General features: G+C 24.6%; 1 protein-coding gene across 1 annotated transcript in view; it reads left to right on the forward strand.

The window, feature by feature from the left end:
- The window catches only part of LOC127290557 (caveolin-1-like), a 253523-nt gene that overhangs the window by 74653 nt on the left and 163377 nt on the right, over window positions 1-15493 (forward strand). The window contains exon 6 of the mRNA XM_051319232.1: window positions 6030-6237. The gene's annotated coding sequence lies outside the window, so the exon portion shown is untranslated. The remainder of the gene's footprint in view (window positions 1-6029; window positions 6238-15493) is intronic.

Raw genomic sequence — 15493 nt, forward strand, 5'->3', positions numbered from 1 at the left:
TTTACTTATATATTTTATTTATTTATTTGAAAATATTTATTAAACAAATAATTATTTGGCGCAAAAAAATTTTATTTGACATAAATATATTTTTTATTTGTATCAAATAAAATTTATTTGCTACAAATAAATATTTGGCTCTAAGAAAAATATATGATTTCTCTGATTTATTTATGATTGTCAATTTTTTTTCAATTTTCAAAATTACAATATAGCTTTTTTTCGATGCCTTTAATAAAAAAAAAACAATGGTAAAGTTCATTAAAGAAAAGAAACTAAAAATTCTTGTAAATTACAAAAAAAAAAAAGATATCTTTGAATGAAACAGATAAATAATATTATTGTTGATTTCATCGAGTCGAATGGTCCGATAATTAAAAGCTTCTTATAAGAAATTTGATACTTTATTATCAGTCGCATCTATTTATTATCAATGCTCATCATATTACGTTGTTTTAAATGCAATTATTCAGAATAATGCACTTAAGTCTCGAATTATTAAAATACAAAAATTTTTTCTCAATTTTATCCGAAAAAAATAATCTCCCACTTTTTTTTTCTTTCTCTTCAAATTTTTTTTTTTCGATTCAAATTCCTCTCTATTTTGATAATTTAATATTTTTCTTTCTTCATAATATAATATATATATATATATATATATATATATATATATATATATATATATTATTTTTGTTGTAACATATATATAAATGCTTTTTGATTGAAGAGAAATTTGCGTAACCGTTATTATAAGTAACATCTGACACTGACTCAAAGTGGGTGGGATAAAAGAGAGGAGAAGTATAGGAGGGGTATAGTATAGATAAGACGAAAAAATAAGCGTGTTCATGAGAGATTACAGGACGACATCCCCGCGTTTCCAAGAATTATTTCACAGACAATTTTTGCACGTGTCTTTGTCTCTATTCGACTTAACACTTTTTTTCTCTCCTACGCAAAATAAATTTTTAATAATTGCGCATTAAAAATTTTTTAATAATCAAAAAAAAAAGTTATTATTAATTTAATAAATTTATTTCTAATTAATTTTTATAAATTTTTAGCTTTTTTTTATTTTAATATAAAAATTTGAAATTAAATTTCAAATCTAAATAGTGAAAAAAAATTTTTTTTTTGTCGCTTGTTTAAATGGAATTAACAAGGAGATAATAGGAGAAATTAAGAGAAAGGTGGGAATTTAGTTATAAGCTTAATGAACTAATTAGTGGAAGTAGTGTGTTAAGTTGGGTGGGGTTAAAAAAGGGGGTGGAAAAAAAAAAGAAAAGGGAAAGTAGGGGAAAAGTCTGGATTGTTAAAAAAAAGGGAGGGAGGAAGGAGAGAGAGAGAGAGAACAAAAAAGAGTAGGGATAGTGGAGCGCAGCAGCAACGATGCAATTAGGAGAGTTATGCAGAATGACGTCACACTTCAGGCCGGGGTAACTGTGCTGAGTCAAGGACAGTCTGTCCAAGGCCCTGCCATCGCCCTTCCTCACTCCACCCCTCTCCTTTATTCTATCCTCACACTGCTCACCCTCCCTCTCTTCTTCTTCTTCTTTTTTTTTATCCTTTACCACTACGATAAAAAAAAATTCTTTCGAATTTTCGAAATTTTACCAAAAAATTTTTTAATTTTTGAAAAAAATTTTAATTTTAAAAAAACATTTTTAAAAAACAGTAAAAATTATAGCAACAAAGTTTCAGTTATTAATTACTTGTCTCCTTGAAAATTTTCAGGGCATTAAAATATTGTTAATAATTTATTTCTTGTTTTAATGATAAGAACTCTGATTTTAAATTGACTCATTGTTAGTGCAAAAAAAAAAAACACTTTTCTTTGTGTAAAACTCCTTATCGAACTTTGATATTATTAATGAGTTCTGCTCTCTCTCTTTCTCTCTATTGTGCGAACATTATGCAAATATGGCGCAACTAAAAAGACGATAATACTATCAATCGTAAATGCACATAGAGCAACTCTCCTTAGTCATTAATCAATTTTTGATTTTTTTTCACACTTTTTTCAATTTTAATTTTCAATATTTAATTTATCGATTGTAACAACATAATTTTTATTATCTATTTTTCTATTTTGTTTTATTTAATAAACATTAATTTATTATAGTAGAAATTTTTTTTATATTTGAAAATTTCTAATTCTTCATTTCATTTAATAGGAGAAAAAAAGAAGAGAGAAAAAAAAATGTATCTTATTTTTATCGCTTTGATGAATTAGGAACTAAAATTCTAAATCTATGAATAAAACGGTCGTTCAACTTACTATTTTCTGCTTGCCTCTTATCGGGTGCTATTATAACTTTTGTATGTTTCTCACATCAGCCAAAAGATTATGTATAGTTATTATTGGAACGTAACTTGGCAATGACAAGAAGAAATACAACAAGGTCAATTAAAATTGAATCCAGTGGTTGTACGAAATCATTTTTTCTTATAATTGTCATTATTACAATTTTTTTTCTCTAAATTATATTTTATCTTTTTGAATTTCAAAAAAAAAAACCATGAATGAAATATAAAGAAAATTTTACAAATTAGGCAAATAGAAAAGAAATTTTAAAATTTAAATTTATTTTTAGAAAAAATTCTCAGAAAAATAATATTTTTTTTGAATTATATTTTTTATATCGTTAACAGATAAACTATAATTAGTGTAGAAATTCTCGTGATTTAAAAATTTTTGCAGAAAAATTTTATTTTTTGATAAAATTACGAGATATTCTTTTTTGCAAAAAAAAAAAGGGACAGCTTTATTATATATTAGATCAATGTAAGAAACTAAAATTCTATGTCATGGACATTGAGCTTATGATGCAGCCAACCCAATTATATATTTATTTAATACGTAATATCGCGTTGGCCCTGATCCGACCACAGCATGCAACTCTTGTATAATCTTCATTATGCAATGCAACAAAGGTTGGCAATTTAACATCATTGAAGGTTTAAATTAATTTATTCATTTCTCATCATTATTATCATGAATTAAAAATTAATTCGAAAAAATTTCCCATATGACAAAAAAAATCTATTTTTTTATATAAAAAAAAAAAAAAATTATATTAAATAATTAGAAAACATTTATAAATATACGAAAATGCCAAGGTTTCTTGAACTAAAAATTTTAAATTGGAGCTAAAGCAATTATTATTTGATTGAACAAATATTTATTTGGGTTAAATAAATATTTATTAGATAATACTTGCACAGCTCAGTCAAATAATTTTTTTTTTTTCACTCCATTTGAAACACAATGAATTTTTTTTTTTTTTTTTTTATATAATTTATATGTCAATAAAGCAGTCAAAATTCCAGAAATAAGCAAATATTACGATATTAAACAAATAGTAAAATTTAAAAAAAAAAAATGAGTACATTGACCTATTAAATAAGAAAAAAAAAATTCAAGCAAGTTATCAATACTAATAAATTAAAATAAAAATAAGCGGAAAATTTTTTTTTTTATGAAAAAAATTCAAAAAAAAAAAATTTTATTTTTATTTATATGAAAATAGGCAAAAAAAATAAAATGAAAGAACAAAGAATGACAATTGTTATTATAAGGAAACTTGAGATTAAATAAATGACAATTTTTTCGTATCAATAAAAATCAGGAAAAATTACATTCTATTTGTGGTGCAATGGCTTTAAGTATTTCCGTGCTCTATTCTTTTTTCATTCGGTTATAAAGAAGGTCATGAGACGAAGAATTTCCGCAACTAATGATTATATCACTGACCTTGGTTACACTTACATTATAGTATATAACCGCAAAGTTTCGTCTGTATGTCTCTTGCTTACGTGAGAATAAATAAATAAATATATATATATATACATTGGGAAAAAAAAAGGAAAAACGGAAAATTCTACGAAATCAAACTTCTCGTTAACTCATTCCTTATCTGTTTTATCTGCGCGACTTCAATGGTTACTATGACATATACCGTTATAATTGTATTTTGCAAGGTAAAATGATGCATTGAAAAAGGTATGCTTGTTATAAAACAGTTTTATTTTTTTTTATTTTTTTTACAATCACCGTAAAGATTTTATTTAATTTTATAATTTATTTCACCAAAAAAAAAATTATTTTATTCTTATATTAAAAAATTATTTATTCAACGAATAATTAAAAATAAATAATTATTTACTTAATTAATAATTATTAATTAAATTAAATAATTTTTTATAATAATTAATTATAATAATTATAATAATTAATAATTAATTTTATAATAATTTTATATTATATAAAATAATTTTTTTGAATTAAAAATTTATGGAATTAATAAATAATAATTATTAATAGTGGAAATATCGAAAAAAATAGATTCTTTTATGTGAGAAATAAAAAAGGAAATAAAATGAAAATAGCCATGAAATTCATCAAGTGGCAAGGGCAATGTAATTGCAATGTTTTCTTTGTCCTCAAGATTCAATTTTCAACACCAAAGTTTTGCGTGTTTAACAAAGAATTCAAAGAATGGAAGAATTCAGTCATTCTTTGTGCGACCATATGTCGAGGCGATTTTGCACTTACTATTATAGAATGACTGCGAAGACTCATTATATACACTATATACTAGCGCCTTAATGATGTGATTAAACAATTATATACCGAGAAACTTGACCAACTATATAGTCTTTCACGAGGACAAGGATGCCAAGTCCCAAGTGTTTTATGTTTTTTTTTCTTTTTCTTATTTTTTTTTCTTTATTCATTTAGAGGGACATGTTAACGTCACACTGTCCTCTATATTAAATTAATCACATTTACCAAGTATCATTAACTTGGAGAAAAATTCAACCATTATTTTTTTTATATTTTCTTTTTATATAGAAAAAAAAAAATATTGCATGTCTGTCTAATATTTTTAATTACTCACTAATATTATTTATTAATTAAGTTTCGGCCCAGAAGTGAACTTGGTTTAATACAAAATTAAAAATATATTAATTACTCACTAATAGTTGAATTAATAAAAATGGAAGTTGTGCAAAGAAGAAAAAAAGGAGAGGAAAATGATAATAAAATATAATTAATTAATTAATAAAAATTATAATAAATAAATAATAATTGTAACGGATAAATAATAATTATAATAATTTAATAATAAAATAATAATAAATTAATAATAATAAATAATTTTAATAAAAAAAAGAAAGTATTGAAGAAAAAAAAAACATAAAAGAAGAAATAAAAAAAATATAATTTACAAATAAAAACATTTTTCACTCAGCAACAAAGTATTATAATCTTTTAAAGCTCTTGAACTTGTCTCTTGAATGTCAAAAACATTTTGCTACATATTATGAACGAACGAGTGAATACATTGAATAATGTTAATGCCTGTGAAAATTAATATTCCGCGTTGTGTGTCTCCAACTTAACGAGAGAAGAACTTTGAAAATATATATATATATATATAATATCTTGAAACGTAAATTGTCATTTGGCTATTTTCCCAAGCGGAAATATTTTTCGCCAGTTCTCTCTCTCTCTCTCTCTCTCTCTCTCTCTCTCTCTCTCTCTCTCTCTCTCTCTCTCTCTCTCTCTCTCTCTTTATTTCCCTCTTTTTCTTTCTTTCTTGCTCTATCGCAAATACACGTGTTCAATCTATTACAAAATCGAGGTGAACACGTGCCTCAATCAAATCGGTGTTTATATTTTAGAATTTTCTTCTATTTTTTATATTTCTTGTTAATTTAAGTTTAAAAAAAATAATGAACAAATGAAATAAAAATTGCGAAAAAAAATAATAATAAATCTATAAGAAAAATGAAAGGGGAAATTTTTTCTTTTATAAGAATAGTTTCTTTATTATTATTATTTTTTTTGTGTAATAGGAAAGAAAAAATGTTAAAAATATTTAAATACTGTTTTAAAAAATAATATCAACTAATAATAATATAATTTTTCATTTTAGAATTATTTTCTATTTTATTTTCTGTAAAAAAAAAATAAAATGTTACATTCATTCAAATTTGTAATGTTCGCGCACTTTTTTTTTCAGAATCGCCATATTGAAATCAAGCACATGGAATTAATTCAAAGGAACTCAGTTATTCTAGTGTGGTTCTCAGTTTTGTTTATTCGTATGTTAGGAAGTTTCTTTAAAATTTTTTTTTTTTTTTTAATTTATCGCGAGTGTCAGTGTTTACAAAATGAAGTGTTTACAACAAGGAAGGCAAAAGGATTTCATTTTCATCATTATATTCCAGGTTAGAAATAATATTCAATTAACGCCATGTGACTGTCAGGTCACGTGATCGACGCAATAGAAAATTTGTCTGAATTTTTTTCTTTTGAATAATAAATTGAGTTGCAATTTTTTTTTTGGAGAAGTCTAAAATATAATAATAACAATGATTTTATTTTTAAAAAACTATTTTCCTCGGACTTTACTACTTAAACATTTAATTATAATATTCATCAATGGTAATTTGATTCAATGATAGTTAGGATCAATGATAATTTGGATCAATAATAGTTTGGATCAATGATAGTTAGGATCAATGATAGTTTGGATTGATTATAGTTAGGATCAATGACAGTTTGGATCAATGACAGTTTGGATCAATGATAGTAAGGATCAATGATAGTTTGGATCAATGACAGTTTGGATCAATGATAGTTTGGATCAATGATAATTTGGATCAATGATAATTTGTATCAATGATAGTTTGGATCAATGATAGTTTGGATCAATGATAATTTGGATCAATGATAGTTAGGATCAATGATAGTTTGGATTGATTATAGTTAGGATCAATGATAATTTGGATCAATGACAGTTTGGATCAATGATAGTTAGGATCAATGATAGTTTGGATTGATTATAGTAAGGATCAATGATAGTTTGGATCAATGACAGTTTTGATCAATGATAGTTTGGATCAATGATAATTTGGATCAATGATAATTTGTATCAATGATAGTTTGGATCAATGATAATTTGGATCAATGATAATTTGTATCAATGATAGTTTGGATCAATGATAATTTGGATCAATGATAATTTGTATCAATGATAGTTCGGATCAATGATAATTTGGATCAATAATAGTTTGGATCAATGATAGTTAGGATCAATGATAGTTTGGATTGATTATAGTTAGGATCAATGACAGTTTGGATCAATGACAGTTTGGATCAATGATAGTAAGGATCAATGATAGTTTGGATCAATGATAATTTGGATCAATGATAATTTGTATCAATGATAGTTTGGATCAATGATAGTTTGGATCAATGATAATTTGGATCAATGATAGTTAGGATCAATGATAGTTTGGATTGATTATAGTTAGGATCAATGATAATTTGGATCAATGACAGTTTGGATCAATGATAGTTAGGATCAATGATAGTTTGGATTGATTATAGTAAGGATCAATGATAGTTTGGATCAATGACAGTTTTGATCAATGATAGTTTGGATCAATGATAATTTGGATCAATGATAATTTGTATCAATGATAGTTTGGATCAATGATAATTTGGATCAATGATAATTTGTATCAATGATAGTTTGGATCAATGATAATTTGGATCAATGATAATTTGTATCAATGATAGTTTGGATCAATGATAATTTGGATCAATGATAGTTTGGATTTTTTTTTTGAATAATAAATTGAGTTGCAATTTTTTTTGTTTTGAGAAGTCTAAAATATAATAATAACAATGATGGTAAAAAATTTGAATTAGAAATTTTTTAAAAATGATTAGATTATAGGAGTGATGCGCAACAATGTTCGAATTGCACCGATCACGTGACTTTAATTTAAACGTTTTTGTTGAGTAAAAAAAATTTCCGTATAGAAATATATGAAAATTTTATTTTTTAATTTACTGAACAAAAAAAAGAAATTAATAGAAATAATAAATTTAAATTTATTTGTAATAGAAAAAAGTGTGTCTAGCGAGAAATAACGTTTTATTTAAAGCTCTGAAGCTCATCAGGTTGGGCAAAGTGCAAGTTTCTAATTTTCGTTTTTGCATTCCCTTTATACTTATACAATGCCCCACTGGTCCACTCACCACGTCTAAATCTATTGTTACATAAATATCCCTATTCTGATGAACGTAACTTTTAAAAACCCTTTTTTTAATTCCCTTTTTTATAAATAATTTTTTTTCTAAATTATTATTATTGTTAATATTTTTAGTTATTTAAATTTTAATTTTCTAATATTTTCTATTTAGTGACAATATTTTTAAAAATATTAAATTCCATAATTTTTTCTATATAAATATTTTCTTTTTTTCTTTCTGTCTTCCTTTTTTCAATTTTATTGTTACTTTCTTTGGTATTACATGTTTTAATATAAATTTTTTTAATGTTTGCTTATATATTTGATTTTTAAAATATTTCCGTATTTAATATATAAATTTGTATATATTATATACAAAATGTAATAAATATTTATAAAACTTGCCAAATGTGCGCAAAAACTTTTCGTCACCGATAAAAAAATTGCGTCTGAAATATAATTATAAATATAAATATATTTGGGGAAACGTGACAAAAGATTGATAAAATTAATCAAACGTCGCAAAAAAAAACCTATATATCCAAACCCAAAATAGGAAGAAAAAAAAAAGTATAATGTAAGCAAAGAATAAACAATGATAATGATGGTATCCTCGCTATATATATATATCTGCAATCTTATCACAGAATGTGTATGCACTTTTTTTTTTAAACACTGCATTTGCATCAAATAACGATTTTATTTTATCATTTATCAACCAAAAAGTGAAATATCTTTTTTAACGAAAAAAAAAGAAAACTCGTTTTTTCTGGTTTTTTGTTTATAATTTAAATTTCCCCCACCCTTCAAATTATCAAAATTTATATTAAATTTTTCCACTTATAAATATAGTACAATAAATTAATATCGTTTTTTATTTTCATTTAATATTTCTGATTTGTATATATATATATATATAGGTATATATAAGTTCTCTCTTGTTTTCTCTTAATCAAGTTCTTCCTCCGTCCCTGGCCTTGCTGGGATTATAACTTTCTCGTAATACATGTATGAACTTTCTCAAGAAAACCATGTAATCATAGAATCAACGAGTTGCACCAATATCTAATTACAAGTAACTATAAAGTTGTTGCGAAACCATTAGATTCTGAATTGAAGTGTAATGGGGTGGTGTAACTTTCATTACCAACATATAGATATACATAAATTTGCGGTTATTTATTTTTCATAAATATTTTTCTTATGCTGTGAATCGCTTCTTATTTTCCAGTAATAATAACAATAATAATAATAATAATAATAATTTTTATCAATGATAATTTTAATCAATAATAGTTTCGATCAATGAAAGTTTAGACCAATGATACTTTGGATCAATGATGATTTAGATCAATGATAGTTTGGATCAATGTTAGTTTGGATCAATAATAATTTGGATCAATGATAGTTGGGATCAATAATAATTTGATATTTTGGAACAATCATAGTTAGGATCAATGATAATTAGGATCAATGATAATTTGGATCAATGATAGTTTGGATTGATTATAATAAGGATCAATGATAATTTGGATCGATTATAGTTAGGATCAATGATAATTTGGATCAATGATAGTTTGGATCAATGATAGTTATGATCAATAATAGTTTGGATCAATAATAGTTTGGATCAATAATAGTTTGGATCAATAATAATTTGGATCAATAATATTTAGGATCAATGATAATTAGGATCAATGATAGTTAGGATCAATAATTGTTTGAATCGTAAATAGTTATGATCATTGATACTTAGGATGAATGATAGTTAGAATTAATAATTTTTTTTATCAATTGAGTTTTGATTAATATAGTAAAAGATCGATATAAAATTTTTTTTTTTTTTATTCCCATGAACAATTTTAGTAAATTATTTAAAATAGAAATTCTATACTCATTACTAGAATTAATTTATTACAAAACCAATGTGTGAATGTACAATTAGCAATGATAGCATATAATGAACATTATATAGTAAAATAGAGAATAAGATTTGTAATCAATTGTATAAAGTATAATGTTATATTTATAGCACGTCTCGTCATTGTTTTTTTTTTATTTCTTGAAAAACAGCACGTTTTACTTTGAGATAATAATTACTATTTTGCCACATACAAAGCTTACAAATAAACGCGCGCGGTGGTTCCCACGGATTGACCCAAACCTGACTATATATATTAATGTTGCAATATTATTATTGCACAAATCTTCCAACGATTGCAATATAAATATATGTATATCGCGAATCAATAGATTTTTAGGTGTGATAATATTCTTCATAGACTTCTGCGATTAGAAAACTTGACTCAATCTTTTTAATAATGTATCTTTATATATATATATATATATATATATATATATATATATATATATATATATATATGTAGTATACGATCAATCGATCACGTTCGTATTAAATACTCTTGTATTTTAACGCGTAAAAAGTTGAGAAAGGACAAGGACAGATTTTTATTGATTTGTTAAAAGCAATATTGATAATGAATGTTTTATATATAAATAAAAAAAGTATTTTTTTTTCTTATTTATTTATTATCAAAGGTTTTCTCTTAAGTATATTTTTTTATTTTCAATTAAAATTTTTTTTATTTCTTTTTATAATTATAAGAAGAAAATTAATTGCGGTTTGGTTTTTTTTTTTTTTTTAATTAAATTATCCATATTTGAAATCCTTGAAAAATTTTTTTTAATTCCTTCATTAAAATAAAAATCGTAATAATAAATCCAACAATATAAATGAAAAAAAATGTTACTATTTTTTTGTTGTTGTGTTTTTAGAAAGTTTTTGTATATTTTGTGCCTTATTTGTTATTCTAGTGCAAACTGCCTTTTCTCAATTGTATGAAATAATTCTCTATTCGGATTTCTTTTGCAACTTTCCTGTCATTTTCTAATTTCTCTTATACAATATTTATCACTTAACTATATATTTTATTACACTTTCAATATAAATAATAATAATAATAATAATAATAATAATAAAAATAATAATAAAAATGCTTTTAAAAATACCCTTTAAAGAAAACCGAAGAAATTTTAGAAAGAAGATAAAAGAATGAAAAACAAAAAAAAAAGAGAAAATTCTCTATACAAAGACTTTGTGAAAACTGTTATCTGAGTGATTAAGAGCTTGTGTAATTTTTTTTTTTCTTTTTTCTTTTTGAAAAAAGAAAAACAGAAAAAACATGAAACATACACGTAGATTATTTGCAATAATTCTCCTATAAACGTTTTGCGTTACCTCGCGAAGTTATCAGCACTTACGTATGAATCATATATGCGTAAAAATGAATTTAAACAACTCCACGAAACTTTAACGTAACTAGATTGGTATTTTGCGCTTATATTCTAGTTATGTATTATAATATTTCTCGTATAGTCATTGTTACATATTTTTCCTCGTAATAATACAATCGACCCTGGAACTCGTACAGAGATAGCGATTTGTTTTGCAAATCGAAACTTCCTTATGATTATTAGTTGACAGAACACGAAGACCAAGCGAGAGCTCACATTAATTGTCTCCCTCCTACATTATGACGTAATTTTTTTATCTCTTGTTTACCATCGATTCTATATACAGCAAAAAACAAAAAAAAAGAAAAAAAAAAGACAAACACTTATGCGTATTTCTATTTTTTTTTTTTTTGCTCTCTTCAAAATATATGCACTTATTATTTATACTTATATATTAAAATAGAAACAATTTTTTTTTTTTTTTTATTGACAATTAAAAAATGTTTCACAAGGTTAGAATTATTATTGATAGTATAATCGCAAGTGATAGTAAGTGTAATTAACGATTAATGACTTTAGAACAAATAATTGTGGATAAAAATATATGTTAATCATGTCATTGATTTTTAAAAACTGTTACCTAACAGCGCGGACCTTGCATTTATATTTTTATACTTTACAATATTTACTAATACTCCCGAAGGAGAATTAAGAATTTTTTTTTCAATTTAAACAAAAAATTTAATAATTTCATTTTTAAAAAACTATTTTCCTCGGACTTTCCACTTAAACATTTAATTATAATATTCATCAATGGTAATTTGATTCAATGATAGTTCGGATCAATGATAATTTGGATCAATAATCGTTTGGATCATTTATAGTTAGGATCAATGATAGTCTGGATCAATGATAATTTGGATGAATGATAATTTGGATCAATGATAGTTAGGATCAATGATAATTTGGATCAATGATAGTTTGGATCAATGATAATTTGGTTTAATGATAGTTAGGATCAATGATAATTTGGATCAACGATTGTTTGGATCACTGATAGTTTGGATTGATTATAGTTAGGATCAATGATAATTTGGATCAATGATAGTTTGGATCAATGATAATTTGGATCAATGATAGTTTGGATCAATGATAATTTGGATCAATGATAGTTAGGATCAATAATAATTTGGATCAATGATAGTTGGGATCAATAATAATTTGGATCAATGATATTTTGGAACAGTCATACTTAGGATCAATGATAATTAGGATCAATGATAATTTGGATCAATGCTAACTTGGATCAATGATAACTTGGATCAATAATAATTTGCTCTTTGATAATTTGGATCAATAATAATTTGGATCAATGATAGTTAGGATCAATGATAATTTTGATCAATAATAGTTTGGATCAATAATAATTTGGATCAATGATTGTTTGGATCACTGATAGTTTGGATTGATTATAGTTAGGATCAATGATAATTTGGATCAATGATAGTTTGGATCAATGATAATTTGGTTTAATGATAGTTAGGATCAATGATAATTTGTATCAATGATTGTTTGGAACACTGATAGTTTGGATTGATTATAGTTAGGATCAATGATAATTTGGATCAATGATAGTTTGGATCAATGATAATTTGGATCAATGATAGTTACGATCAATAATAATTTGGATCAATGATAGTTAGGATCAATGATAATTTTGATCAATAATAGTTTGGATCAATAATAATTTGGATCAATGATAGTTTAGATCAGTAATAACTTTGATCAATTACAATTAAAATAAATGGTAGTTTGGATCAATTATAGTTTGGGATCAATAATCGTTTGGATCAATAATATTTTGGAACCGTGTTAGTTTGGATCAATAATAGTCTGGATCAATGATAGTTAGGATCAATGATAATTTGGATCAATGATAGTTTGGATCAATGATAATTTGGTTTAATGATAGTTAGGATCAATGATAATTTGGATCAACGATTGTTTGGATCACTGATAGTTTGGATTGATTATAGTTAGGATCAATGATAATTTGGATCAATGATAGTTTGGATCAATGATAATTTGGATCAATGATAGTTTGGATCAATGATAATTTGGATCAATGATAGTTAGGATCAATAATAATTTGGATCAATGATAGTTGGGATCAATAATAATTTGGATCAATGATATTTTGGAACAGTCATACTTAGGATCAATGATAATTAGGATCAATGATAATTTGGATCAATGCTAACTTGGATCAATGATAACTTGGATCAATAATAATTTGCTCTTTGATAATTTGGATCAATAATAATTTGGATCAATGATAGTTAGGATCAATGATAATTTTGATCAATAATAGTTTGGATCAATAATAATTTGGATCAATGATTGTTTGGATCACTGATAGTTTGGATTGATTATAGTTAGGATCAATGATAATTTGGATCAATGATAGTTTGGATCAATGATAATTTGGTTTAATGATAGTTAGGATCAATGATAATTTGTATCAATGATTGTTTGGAACACTGATAGTTTGGATTGATTATAGTTAGGATCAATGATAATTTGGATCAATGATAGTTTGGATCAATGATAATTTGGATCAATGATAGTTACGATCAATAATAATTTGGATCAATGATAGTTAGGATCAATGATAATTTTGATCAATAATAGTTTGGATCAATAATAATTTGGATCAATGATAGTTTAGATCAGTAATAACTTTGATCAATTACAATTAAAATAAATGGTAGTTTGGATCAATTATAGTTTGGGATCAATAATCGTTTGGATCAATAATATTTTGGAACCGTGTTAGTTTGGATCAATAATAGTCTGGATCAATGATAGTTAGGATCAATGATAATTTGGATCAATGATAGTTTGGATCAATGATAATTTGGTTTAATGATAGTTAGGATCAATGATAATTTGGATCAACGATTGTTTGGATCACTGATAGTTTGGATTGATTATAGTTAGGATCAATGATAATTTGGATCAATGATAGTTTGGATCAATGATAATTTGGATCAATGATAGTTTGGATCAATGATAATTTGGATCAATGATAGTTAGGATCAATAATAATTTGGATCAATGATAGTTGGGATCAATAATAATTTGGATCAATGATATTTTGGAACAGTCATACTTAGGATCAATGATAATTAGGATCAATGATAATTTGGATCAATGCTAACTTGGATCAATGATAACTTGGATCAATAATAATTTGCTCTTTGATAATTTGGATCAATAATAATTTGGATCAATGATAGTTAGGATCAATGATAATTTTGATCAATAATAGTTTGGATCAATAATAATTTGGATCAATGATTGTTTGGATCACTGATAGTTTGGATTGATTATAGTTAGGATCAATGATAATTTGGATCAATGATAGTTTGGATCAATGATAATTTGGTTTAATGATAGTTAGGATCAATGATAATTTGTATCAATGATTGTTTGGAACACTGATAGTTTGGATTGATTATAGTTAGGATCAATGATAATTTGGATCAATGATAGTTTGGATCAATGATAATTTGGATCAATGATAGTTACGATCAATAATAATTTGGATCAATGATAGTTAGGATCAATGATAATTTTGATCAATAATAGTTTGGATCAATAATAATTTGGATCAATGATAGTTTAGATCAGTAATAACTTTGATCAATTACAATTAAAATAAATGGTAGTTTGGATCAATTATAGTTTGGGATCAATAATCGTTTGGATCAATAATATTTTGGAACCGTGTTAGTTTGGATCAATAATAGTCTGGATCAATGATAGTTCGGTTCAATATATAAATTTGGTTTTTGATATTTACAAATAATTATACTTTGGAGCGATGGCAATTTAAGTCAATAGTTGTCTTGATCGATAATAATATTATCGGTCCATTAATATTAATTTGGTATTATTAATTCTATTTTATCCTTTTTTGGTAATTTCATTTTTTCAAACACACTAAAGAATAGTGAAAATAATTTCTTAATATCGACTTTTATTAAAATTCATCAAGATTTAAATAAATTTTACTAAATAAAATTTGCCAGGTTGTGATCAATAGGGATTTTTGAAGAAAAAATTTTTTTATCGTTAATAATATATAACTTTGAAGAGGACAAAATGAAATAGAGGTTCGGAA

The sequence above is a fragment of the Leptopilina boulardi genome, unplaced genomic scaffold (genome assembly GCF_019393585.1).
Source record: "Leptopilina boulardi isolate dan_hultmark-lab unplaced genomic scaffold, ZJU_Lbou_2.1 LbouV2_70, whole genome shotgun sequence".
Lineage (NCBI taxonomy): Eukaryota > Metazoa > Arthropoda > Insecta > Hymenoptera > Figitidae > Leptopilina > Leptopilina boulardi.